Source organism: Perognathus longimembris, chromosome 5, assembly GCF_023159225.1.
Source record: "Perognathus longimembris pacificus isolate PPM17 chromosome 5, ASM2315922v1, whole genome shotgun sequence".
NCBI lineage: Eukaryota > Metazoa > Chordata > Mammalia > Rodentia > Heteromyidae > Perognathus > Perognathus longimembris.
The window spans coordinates 77,448,350-77,461,362 of record NC_063165.1 but is presented as its reverse complement, the minus strand read 5'-3'; the positions used below and the strand labels follow the sequence as shown (position 1 = coordinate 77,461,362).

General features: G+C 36.7%; 1 long non-coding RNA gene across 1 annotated transcript; it reads right to left on the bottom strand.

Annotated features, from left to right (window-relative positions):
- Positions 1–248: 248 nt before the first annotated feature.
- LOC125351340 lies at positions 249–12,466 on the bottom strand. The gene is made up of 3 exons (XR_007210934.1): positions 12,455–12,466; positions 4,294–4,296; positions 249–386 (listed from the first exon to the last, which is right to left on the bottom strand). It is a non-coding gene; the product is annotated as an uncharacterized LOC125351340 (long non-coding RNA).
- Between the last annotated feature and the right edge of the window lie 547 nt (positions 12,467–13,013).

Below are 13,013 nucleotides of genomic sequence, written 5' to 3'. Positions count from 1 at the left end.
CCGATCTTAGACCTGATTGGCTCCTGTGCCTTATATTAGTGGCACGTACTTCCCCAATAAAAGAGATCTTGCACTGACTTCACTCCCAAGCCGTCTGATTGTCCTCTGTTGAGGGAGGGCTGGGTGCGAGTGGCCTACCGGCCCTTTCCTATCTTGGCTTGCTGTCTGCCTGGGGCGTGCCTTCCCAGTCTCTCCTGCCGGTCGGGGAAGGGGGGTGGGGGCTAGAGACCCCAATAAGGATATGGTTTGGACACTTTCATATTTAATTTGATCTGGAGGACCAAACCCAATCTCACTAACTTAACTGCCCTAACAGAATTTATTTCAGACAAAAGGAGCTGCTTGTTGTGTGTGGAAAAAATAATTTGACTATCATGTCTGGTATACTTGTCAATTTAACCTTTTGTATGGTGATTATAAATAAATGTAAAACTAATACAAACTGAACAGTTCTTGATTCTATTGCACTTAGCTAATTAGCTGTTTAAAGACTTGAAGGGCATTATTTATATAGCAATGCTTCCCAGGGTATATCAGACTATCTTAGCAAATTCTAAGCATTCCAATATTTACCTTTCATAGTGTTTACAAGGTCTAAAGTTCAACAACACAGGTAACTCAAAATATTACAAAAAAGGTTTTCCTGAGAAAAGTCAATTTTCTATGTAAAGTCAAGTGATTAATGAGGATGACTGATACTATCTCATGATATCTTTATATACCTTTTTAGATTCCACACAATTTACCTTGAGTACTTGATCTTCTTTGCTGGTCTTAAAAATGTTGATTGGAATGAATCATGTGATAGATGCAGTATATTGTATGAACATCGTATTTGGCTAATGTAAATGAGTATTTTGATGCCTTTGCAATTTTGTGGAAGGGAAAGACCACAATGCATCTCAGAAAACCCACAAAGACACTTCCGTGAAGATTAGATTCAGTGTCAAGTTTACAACAAAGCTTCCAAATATATCATGTGCTATTTGTAGCTAATCTCTTTCATTACCCCTTTGGGTGATTTTCTGATAGGTTGTTAATATTTGGCAGTCTCTTCCCATAATTCTGACGATGAATTAATTGGTGAAAAGAGTGTTTGAGTTGGAGAGTTGAAGAGGATTAAAGAACTAGAACCACCTGTGTAGGTGCCAAGGGCTCACATCTATTATCCCATCCACAGAGCAGGCTGAGGTCAGGAGAATGATGATTACAGGACAGCTGTGTGGGTGAGGGGGGATGGGTTTTCCAGACCTCATGTCAACAGAAAGAAAAACTAGGCACACTGACTTACCCCTGTTGTCCCACAGTGTTTTGAAGTGTAAAATCGGAGGATCATTATACAGGCCAAGCCAGGCCAGGCAAAATCATGATCTCCAACATAGCATGAATTTAAATTACTGGAGGCATGACTCAGTAGTTTAGTGCCTGCTTAACAAGAGACCCTCCTCCCCTTCCCACATACACCATTGTTGGTATTGAAATCAGGAGAACAGAATTGGGAACCTCATATAAAAGATAAATTTGTGTACTACTCTGATGATTACTTTAACAAACCCCTCAGACTAAGACTCTTAAACTGTCAAATCATTTTCTCTCAGTATTATGGACACTGGATATTCATGATCAAGGTTACACTCATTTGATGTAATTTGGTTTCTCCCCCATACTATGCCCCTACTTTCTATGACAGCTTTTTCAAATGTCCTCACAACACAACATTCTCTTTATTTTCTCAAACCATTTCTTTCTTTTAAAGAAAACATACTAGATTAGAAGTATGCACTTGTAAGTTCATTTAATTTTAATTATCTTTTCAAGACCCTATCTCTAAATTATATCATATTGAAGAACAGGGCTTATTTACCAGATATCTCATTCTCAATAGAATATTGTCATCAAATGGCAATTTGAATATATATCTGCTGAAAGGAGCAAAGAAAGTTTTTTGGTCAGTGGGAAATCATGGCCAAGGAAGGATTAGAACTCAGGTTGTCTATGAGGTTTTGGGGTTTGACACTCAGATTGAAAATATCCCTGCTACTCTCGTCACTAGAACTGGGTATAGAAATAGTCTTTGTGAATCCTTTTAGCTTCAGGGAGCCCATTACACCTTTCACATGAACAGATGAGCTTATCAAATCTGCCAAGAGCTTGACAAACAGAAGAATGACCATGTCTATGCTAAGCTGACTAAAATGAGCAGGTAAACAAAAAAGAGAAAAGTAAGTCCTGTAATTCTATCGCTTAACAATATGTCTCAAATTATTTAACTCAATTTCAAAATATTGTTAAGTTTAAATCCAGAAATATGAAAAATATTCTTGCTATTGGGAATAATATTTGACCTTGCTGTAATTCCTTTATCAGTCTGCTGAGTAGCTTAATAGATTTGATTCTCAGTTTACTAGCAAGAAAATCCTCAGGATCCAAAATATTGTGCCTCCTTAACACAACCGAAATTTCCAATAGAACTTGAAATTAAATACGGTTGAATAAGTGAATCAGGTTAAAACAGTCAGAAAATAATAAAATAATGCTATTCACATGAACAACTATATTTTTATACACTCCAGACTATTTTCTAAGTATTTTAGTATGCATAGGGCTAGGAATGGAACTGAAGGCCTTGTGTGAGCCAGACAGGGGCTCTAACACTGAGCTACATCCCCAGTTCACCAGCATTGTTTTAAATTAAATGCAGTGAGAGCAGCTGTAGAATGACTGAAACAGTGCCCACTCTGCAGAACTGGCTCCAGAAGAAAAGCCAGGATTTGGCAATGTTTTAAGAGGCAACAAATTTCTAAATTTCTACACAACTCATGACAAAATGCATCCTGATTTGTCACACATACAAAACAATGACATCAGTAGAAGGATATACCTGTTGGAGTACAAGTAACTCAATGTTGGATCCCACTTTAGTTATTCTCAGACTTAATCCTGTTCATAAGAATCACCAAAGAGCAAACACCTTCAGATCCTTTCCATATGTTAAAAGCTATTACGATCCAAAATTTTTCTTTTAATTTGAGGAATGTGTTTAAATTGGGATATGTTGAATATAAAGAAGAGAGAAAAGTCATTTCTGAAAAGGTGGCTCAATAAAAAATATGAAATATTACTGGTGGGGGCTACTATAGATATATTTTATTAAACTTTAATTAATGCTTTATTGAGTGTTTTGATCAGTTACATAAGAAAGAACCCATAAGGAAGAGTGTAAGTGTAGATAGATCAATTGGGAATAAATATCTCTCCTTATGAATTAAAAACAGAGAAACAAAAATACCAAACAGTGAGAATATGTGTATATGAGCTTGTCCATAGAAAAAAGAAATGAAATTGAAATTAAATCAATTAGACATCTACACAAACAATAAAATGAAAATGAAGGAAAGGAGACTATAGAAGTTCATAATTTACCCATGAGTATTGATTATTTACATTTGTTTTTGCTCTCACAGCATGAAATGGTATTATAGGCTCCTTCTGGGAGACCGCAAATTCTTATTCTCTCAGTATTATACACAGTAAGAGCTGTCCACATGCATAATTTCAAATAATTACACCTAAAGGAAAACTATGTTGTTAAAAAACAAGCTTACAAATATGTGTGAAATCACATTGTAAAAATGTTCAGGTGAATTATGAAACCATTTGACTTACAAAAAGCAAATATGAATGATGCAAGCAATGTAATAGTGATATAAAAGCAATGTAATCAAGCTGGTTTAGGTCAGAAGGACTTAAACAATGCCTAGTCAACTCATATGCAAAAGACCACCAAGAGTGTTTCCTCAAGTCAGGTCATATGGCAGGTATCAAAGTTCTATATACCACAAAAATTCTGTCAAAAATTCCAAAATCAAAGGAGAAAAACAATAGAACAAATGATATACAATGGAATATGATATGTGAGGTATTGAAAGATTAAAATTGTCCAATTATGTAGATGAAGAATTGTCAAGAAAGTACAACAATTTTGCATTGAAAGTATTGAGTTGCCTTTTCTAGTTGCCTAAAATATGGAGTTTAACCTAAAGGTATTAGTAACAAATATAAACCATACTGTTGAGTTCCTTCCAGTTAATGAGTACCTCTTATTAGAATTCATTTCTGCAGAATGGATATGTTATTTTGAAGGAAATACATGGTCTACAATGTATATTTAAAATATGAAATTGATTTTGTCCCTAATGAGCATAATCATACACCAATCTTATCTTAACTCTTCGAATTATTGTTTATAGTCAGAATTGTATTGGAAAATGTTATTTCATTCATAAGATTAACTTTCTCAAAAAATAAGTATGACACAATGGAATTTTATGCCTCTTTCAGAAAGAATGACATTGCCCCATTCGTAAGGAAATGGAAGGACTTGGAAAAAGTTATACTAAGTGAAGTGAGCCAGACCCAAAGAAACATGGACTCTATGGTCTCCCTTATAGGGAATAATTAGCACAGGTTTAGGCAAGCAGAAGATCACAGGAGCCCAATAGCTATACCCTTATGATCATATAAGATGATGCTAAGTGAAATGAACTCTATGTTATGGAAAAGATTGTTATATCATAGTTGTAACTACTTTCAACGTGCCATATGTAACTGTAGCCTCTATTATTGATGATCTTCTTGTATCACTTTCCTGTGGTTGTACCTACACTATCACTGTATCTTATCTGAGTATACTGGAAACTGGGCATACTGGTATTAGAACTAGGAAATTGGAAGGGAATACCAAAATCGAGAGACACAGGGTAAAAAAAGACAAACAACTATAAACGCAATACTTGAAAAACTTTTTGGTGTAAATAAACTGAACAACTCATGGGGGGGGAGGAAAAGGAGGGGGCGGGTGGAATGAGGGACGAGTAAACAAACAGTACAGGAAATGTATCCAATGCCTAATGTATGAAACTGTAACCTCTCTGTAATTCAGTTTGATAATAAAATATATATATATATATAAATAAGTATGATTAATCCTCTTTTACCTAGCCATTATAGTATTAAATGAGTTTATGTAAAAATGGAATAAGTGTTGCAGACATGAACATATAGTCTGTGACTACTTAGGAGAGATATATTGCCTTCTGAGTAAAGGCCACTTCCCCAAAGCTTCCTTAAGTAATCCCGGGCTGGATCGTCTCCTTTCCACTCAATTTCTGAACTTTTGTTTTGATTATGTCAATTCTTATCATTATCGTCACCATTAAAATTATATGCCTTGTTGATGATCCTCTTGTATCTCCTTCCTGTGGTTGTACCTGCACTATCACTGTATATTATCTGAGTACATTGGAAACTGTATATACTGGTATTAGAACTAGGAAAGTGAAAGGGAATGCCAAAATCGAGAGACACAGGATAAAAGACAAACAACTCCAAAAGCAATACTTGCAAAACTCTTTGGTGTAAACCAACTGAACAACTCATGGGGGGAGAGGGAAAGGGGGAGGAGAGGGGGAAATGAGGGAAGAGGTAACAAGCAGTACAAGAAATGTATCCAATGCCTAACGTATGAAACTGTAACCTCTCTGTACATCACTTTGACCATAAATAAGAAAAAAATTATATGTCTTATTTATGACTAGCTGATAAATAAATGATGCATAAAATTGCACACATCCATGAAATGGTATGTGGTGTTTTAATATGCATATTCAATGCGTAATATTTCAGTGCGGTTGCACACATCTACCTCCTATTTCTACATGGCAAGAATTTTCAAAATGATTTCCTCTAGCTTTGGGAATGTACTATTCATTATATTGGCTATAGTCACCCTTCCCTGATATAGCAAAGGAGAGTTTATTGTTCCCACTTAACTCTTTTTTTTTTATTAAACTTTTTGCTTTATTGTCAAAGTTGGTACAGAGGGGTTACAGATTAATATGTAAAGCAGTGAGTATATTTCTTGTTCAAACTGTTACCTCCTTCCTCATTTCCCCCCTCCCCCTCCCCCTTATCATCTCTGCCCAAGTTGTGCAGTTGATTTACAGATGTCTTTTTTTTTTTTGAGGTGTTTTTCTTATTTATTGTCAAAGTGATGTACAGAGAGGTTACAGTTTCATGTGTTAGGCCTTGGGTACTTTTCTAGTAGTTTGTTACCTCCTCCCCCTTCCCCTCTCCCCCCATGAGTTGTTCAGTTGGTTTATACCAAATGGTTTTGCAAGTATTGCTTTTGGAGTCGTTTGTCTTTTTATCCTTTGTCTCTCGATTTTGATATTCCCCTTCACTTCCCTAGATCTAATACCAGTATATGCAGTATCCAGTGTACTCAGATAAGATACAGTGATAGTGCAAGTACAACCACAGGAAGGGATACAAGAGGCTCATCAACAATAGAAGCTATGGTTTCACATGGCATGTTGACAGTAATTACAAAAGTGATAGAACAGTCAGTTCCATAACATGGAGTTCATTTCACTTAGCATCATCTTCTGCATTCATAGGGGCATAGCTATTAGGTTCTTGTGATCTTCTGCTGTGACTAGCCTAAACCTGTGCTAATTATTCCCTATGAGGGAGACCATAGAGTCCATGTTTCTTTGGATCTGGCTCACTTCACTTAGTATAATTTTTTCCAAGTCCTTCCATTTCCTTACGAATGGGGCAATGTCATTCTTTCTGATAGAGGCATAAAATTCCATTGTGTATATGTACCCCATTTTCCTGATCCATTTGTCTACTGAGGAGCATCTGGATTCCTTCCATATTTTACCTATGACAAATTGTGCTGCGATGAACATTGTTGTGCTGGTGGCTTTAGTGTGTTCTTGTTTTTGGTCTTTTGAGTAGATGCCCAAAAGTGTGGCAGCTGGGTCATAGGGGAGTTCTATGTTTAGCCTTCTGAGGAATCTCCATACCGCTTGCCAGAGTGGCTGAACCAGTTTACATTCCCAGCAACAATGAAGTAGGGTTCCCTTTTGGCCACATCCCCTCCAGAATTTATTATTGTTAGTTTTCTGAATAAAGGACATTCTTTCTAGGTGAGGTGGAATTGCTTTTGGAATGGTTTGTCTTTTTGTCCTTTGTCTCTCAATTTTGGTATTCCCTTCCCTTCCCTAGTTCTAATACCCATATAAACAGTATCTAGGTTATTGGGATGAAATATAGTGGTAGTGGGGGTACAAGCACAGGAAGTAAATACAAGAGGAACAAAACGAACAATAAATAGAACAAAAGAACATACAAGAAAAAATAATTAAAAACTACAAAAGTTATGATTTCACATGGGATGATGATAATAGTTACAACAGTGGTATAACTCTTGTCTCCTTAACGTGGACTTCATTTTACTTGGCATCATCTTATGTGATCATATGGGTGCAGGTATTAGGGTATTTTGATCTTCTACCATGACGAGCCAACTCATGTACTAGCTATTTCCTCTGAGGGACACAATAGTGTTTATGCTTCTTTGGGTCTGGGTTACATCATTTAATATGATTTTTTCCAAGTCCTTCCATTTCCTTACGAATGGGGCAGTGTCATTCCTTCTGATGGAGGCATAGAATTCCATTGTGTATACATACCACTTTTGCCTGATCAGTACGTCTACTGAGGGGAATCTAGGTTGGTTGCGTGTTTTAGCAATGACATATTGTGTTGCAATGAACATAGTTGTGCTGGTAGCTTTAGTGTGGTCTTGCTTATAGTCTTTTGGGTAGATGCACAAAAGTGGGGCTGCTGGGTCATAGGGGTGCTCTATGTTTAGCCTTCTTAGTTACCTCCACACTGCTTTCCAGAGGTGTTGAACAAGCTTGCATTCCCACCAACAGTGTAGTAAGGTTCCCTTTTGGCCACATCCTCTGCAGCATTTGTTATTGTTGGATTTCCTGATAATGGACAATCTTAATGGGTGAGGTAGAATCTCAATGTTGTTTTGATTTGCAATTCTTTTATGGCCAGTGATATTGAACACTTTTTCATTCTCATTTCCTCTTCAGAGAAGTTTCTTTTTAGGTATTAGCCCATTTGTTGAGAGGACTGTTAGTTCTTTGATTGTTTGTTTTGGAGAAATTTAACTTTTTGAGTTCTGTGTATATTTTAGATATTAGGCCTTTGTCTGTTGTATGGCTGGTAAAGATCTATTCCCAATCTGTGGGATTTCTGTTTATCGTGGAAGCTATGTCCTTTGCCCTACAGAAGCTCTGCAGTTTGATACAGTCCCATTTTTCCAACCTTTCTTTTATTTGTTGTGTTTCTACACCTTTGTTGAGGAAATTTTTTTTAGTGCCAAGGAGTCCTAGAGTTTCTCCTATTCCTTCTTGTGTTTTTTTCAGGGTATCTGATTTTATTTCTAGGTCTTTGTTCCATTTGGAAATGATTTTGGTGCAGGGTGATGAATAGGGATCTAGTTTTAGTTTGTTACAGGTGTTGACCCAGTTTTGCCAGCACAATTTGTTGCAAGAGGCTGTTCTTGTTCCAACCTATATTTTTAGCTCACTTGTCAAAGATTAGGTAGCCGTAGGTCTGTGGGTTCATTCCTGGGTTTTCCATTCTGTTCCATTGGTCCTCGGGTCTGTTCTTGTAAAAATAACAAGCTGTTTTTATTAATATAGCTTTGTAATGCAACTTAAAGTTTGGCATTGATATTCCTCCTGCACTGTTCTTTCTATTTAGGATTGTTTTTGCTATTCAGGTTTTTTTATTGTTTCATTTGAATTTCTGAATTGCTTCCTCTATTTCATTGAAGAACGGTTTTGGGATATTGATGGGTATTGCATTGAATTTGTAGATAGCTTTTGGTAGTATTGCCATTTTCACGATGTTAATCTTCCCAATCCAGGAGCATGGGAGGTTTTTCCATTTCTTGAGAGTTCTTCCTTAATTTCCCTTTTCAGGCTTTTCAAGTTCTCATCATAGAATTCTTTCATGTCTTTGGTTAAGGTTATTCCTAGGTATTTTATGTTTTTTGAGGCTATTGCAAAAGGAGTTGCTTTCCTTGCTCTTCTGGTTATTGGTGTATATAAAAGCCATTGATTTTTGAGAATTAATTTTATATCCTGCTACTTTTTCAAAGTTTTGGATCAGCTCTAGTAGCTTGGGAGTAGAGGTTGTGGGGTTCTTTAGGTATAGGATCATGTCACCTGCAAAGAGAGAAAGTTTAACTTTATCTTTTCCTTTTTGGATACCTTTTATGTTTTCTTCTTGCCTAATTGCACTGGCTAGGAATTTTAGTACTACACTGAATAGGAGAGGAGACAGTGGACATCCTTGTCTTGCTCCTTATTTTAAAGGCAATGTCTTTAGCTTTTCACCGTTTAGTATTTTGCTTGCTGGTGATTTGTCATAGACGACCTTTATTATATTCAGGAATGTTCCCTGGAATCCCAGATTTTCCAGGGTTTTTATCATAAATGGGTGGTGGATGTTATTGAAAACCTTTTCCGCATCTACAGATATAGACATGTGATTCTTTACCTTGCTCCTGTTCATGCAGTGGGTTACATTGACTTGCATTTATTGAACCAAGTTTGCATTCCTTGAATGAACCCGGTTTGATCATAGTGTATGGTTTTTTTTGATGACTTGTTGAAGTCGGTTGGCAAGAATGTGTTGAGAAGATTTGCATCAAAATTCATCAAGGAAATTAGTTCATAGTTCTCTTTCCTTGATGGGTCCCTGTCTGGCTGTGGGATTAACCTTATACTAGCATCATAGAATGTGTTTGGTAGTGAGCTTTTACTCTCTATTTCATTGAAGAGTTTGAGGAGTGTCAGTGTGACATCTGTTTTGAAGGCCTTGGAGAATTCTGCTGTGAATCCATCTGGACCTGGGCTTCTCTTGGATGGGAGATCTCTTATTGCATTTTCAATTTCATTGCTGGATATGGATCTGTTCTGTAGATTTAAATCTTCTTGTTTGAGTTTGGGCATATCAATTTTTGTTAGGAATTTTTCCATTTCTTCTAGGTTCTAGAATTTGTTGGCATACATGTTTGAAAACAGTCCTTTATTATATTCTGAATCTTTGTTGTTTCTGTGGTGATGTCACCTGTTTCATCTCTGATCTTGTATATTTGGGTGTGCTGTCTTTGTTTTTTGGTCAGGTTTGATAGTGGTCTGTCTATTTTGTTAACTTTTTCAAAGAACCAACTCTTCGTTTTGTTGATTCTCTCTTTTTTTATTCTAAGTCATTTAATTCTGATTTGATTTTAATTATTTGCTTCCATATATTGGCTTTGGCTTTGGCTTGTTGTTCTCTTTCAAGGAGCATAAGGTGCTTTGTTAAGTTGTTGAATTGAGATTTCTCCAATTTGTTGATGTAGTCTCTCAGAGCTATAAATTTTCCTCTCAGTACTGCCTTTTCTGTGTCCCAGAGGAGCTTGTAATTTGTGTGTTCATCATAATTTAATTCCATAAACATTGAAATTCTGTTCTGATTTCTTCCATGATTCATTGGTGGTTCAGCTATGAATGGTTGAGTCTCCATGAGTTGTGAGGTTTTCTTTTGTGGCCTTTGGCATTGAGCTCTAGTTTTATCCCATTGTGGTCTGAGAGAATGCAAGGAATAATTTCAATGTTTCTAAACTTGTGCAGGTTTGCTTTGTTCCCTAACATGCGATCTGTTTTGGAGAATGTTCCATGTGCTGCTGAGAAGAATGTGTATTCTCATGTTGTTGGATGGAATATTCTGTATATGTCAGTTAAGTCTAGATGGTCTATGTAGTTGTTTAGTTGTGAGGTTCCTTTGCTCAGTTTTTGGCGTGTTGATCTGTCCAGGGGTGAGAGTGGTGTGTTAAAGTCTCCAACAATCAATGTGTTTGGGTCTATGAGAGTTTTTAGAGTCAGTAGTGTTTATTTGATGAAGTTGGGAGCTCCTATATTTTGTGTGTAGATGTTTAGGATGGTTATTTCCTCCTGTTGGAGAGATCCCTTTATTAGTATGTAGGTCTCTTTTTACTGTTTTTAGTTTGAAGTCAATTTTATCTGATACTAAGATTGCAACACCGGCCTGTTTGGGGGGGCCATTTGCTTGATAGATTTTATTCCAGCCTGTCACTTTTAGAATATGTTTGCTTTTGCTGGCAAGGTGAGTCTCTTGGAGGCAGCAGAAAGATGGATCTTGTTTTTTGATCCAACTTGTCAATCTATGTCGTTTAACTGGAGAGTTAAGTCCATTAATATTGAGAGTTAGGATTGAAGTTCCCACTTAACTCTTACCACCCTTTGGCAAGCTGTTTTCCATTTGTCCTCTGTGAACACGCTCCTACTATTCACCTCCCCACTCCTAGGAGATTGACTTTTTAGTTGACACTAATGAGTCATCTTCACATAATGAGCTTAAATTCCATTCTCCTGGCTGCAGATGATAAATGACTGGCTTTTGTATCTTTAAACTTTTTGTTATGTTTGTATTTATTTATTATTTGTTAATATATTAAGGAATATGAAAGCCAGTTCGTATAATAGCTCTGGTTGTTACTTTTTGACAAAAACTTGTTGGTAATGATAAACTACTTTGCATTTTCATAAGCTGTGTGGAAAGCCATCTGTTCTCAGCAACTTTGTGGGCACCTGTTTGCTCTGGACGTGAAAATGAGCCACCATCAGTCATGATATAATAGTGCATTTGCTATGTGATCCTTGAATCCATGTTAATGTGAGGGTATATGTATATATATATATTTCTTTTTGCAACCAATGGCTAAATTCAGTCTGCCTACCTGTTATCCTGACCTCTGGGGAACACAAGACTGGGTACAATGGTTAATGCCTGAAAGAACAAGTTGGAATATCACTGCCCTGGACACAAAGTGAGAATATAATTCAATAATTAGTCAACCAGTTAATTAATTAGCATGTATTTGGGATATTAATTCTCAGAGTTGCTTATGGCAGGCACAGACTTCATGATTCAAGTCATATCCCAACTGTTTTTCTTTGGTTTTAGTTAGTTTTCAAGCAAGATCCCTGTGGATCCTTCAGACCCTTCTTAAACTGCAGTCCTTTTACCCATTGCCTTCTGCATTGCTGGACCCCCAGCCATACTTTAATCACTGTAGCTGGTTGATGGGCATGATTCTTACTGTGCTTACCCAGACTAACTTAGGAATCCGATCCTCCAAATCTCTCCCTTCTGAGTAGTTGACTTGCAAGCTTGAGCCCCCACAACTGGCCTAATAGCATTTATTCTTACCTGATACATAAAACTATAAAAATTATGAATGTTAATGAACTTTTGGTTTTTTGATACATGGATATAATATGTAATGTTTAACATTATGTATTAAACATACCTATGTCTTAAAATTTATTTCTTATGGAGAAGATATTCAAATTCATTTCTTCCACCTTGTGGAAATATAAACTGTGTCCAAATACCTTCTTGTGCAATCACCTAGAATAACTTGTTCTTCTTTTCCAAATGTAATTGAGTTCCCATTCCAGAACTTTTCCAGCCTCTTTTTATGGGACTCTGCAAGCTCTGGTAACCAATGCACAATTCTTAATTTTACAGGAACAAATCCCTTAGATTCCACTTTTGAGGGAAGTCGTGTGGTGCTTATCCCCGTAACCCTGATTCATTTCACTGAGCATATTCCACTTCATCAATTAACCTCCAGTTCAATTCCCGTCATCCTAGATGACAAGACAGCATTAGCTTTGTGGCTGAACAGTGGTCCACTGCATATTTTTGCTGGCTGGCTTTGGTTCATTCATCCGATCCTGGTAGTCTCAACTTCCTAGCTGCTGTCAATACACATGGAGGAGCGGTGTCTCTTCAATGTTTTGACTTCATGTTCTTTATATATACACCTGATGGTAATATTGCAGAATCACATGCCAGTACTGTTGGTGATTTTTGGAAGGACCTCCATACAGTTTTCCATAATGGCTATAATTATTTTCCTGTCAGTGGTATAGGAGCTCTCTCTTGACCACATTTTCACTCCTGGGTTACTGCTTTGTCTCTGTTATAATAGACATCCTCATGGGAGTGAGATACTTTCCTAAAGTGATCTTGACTTACATTTCACTACAATTACTGATAAACTCATT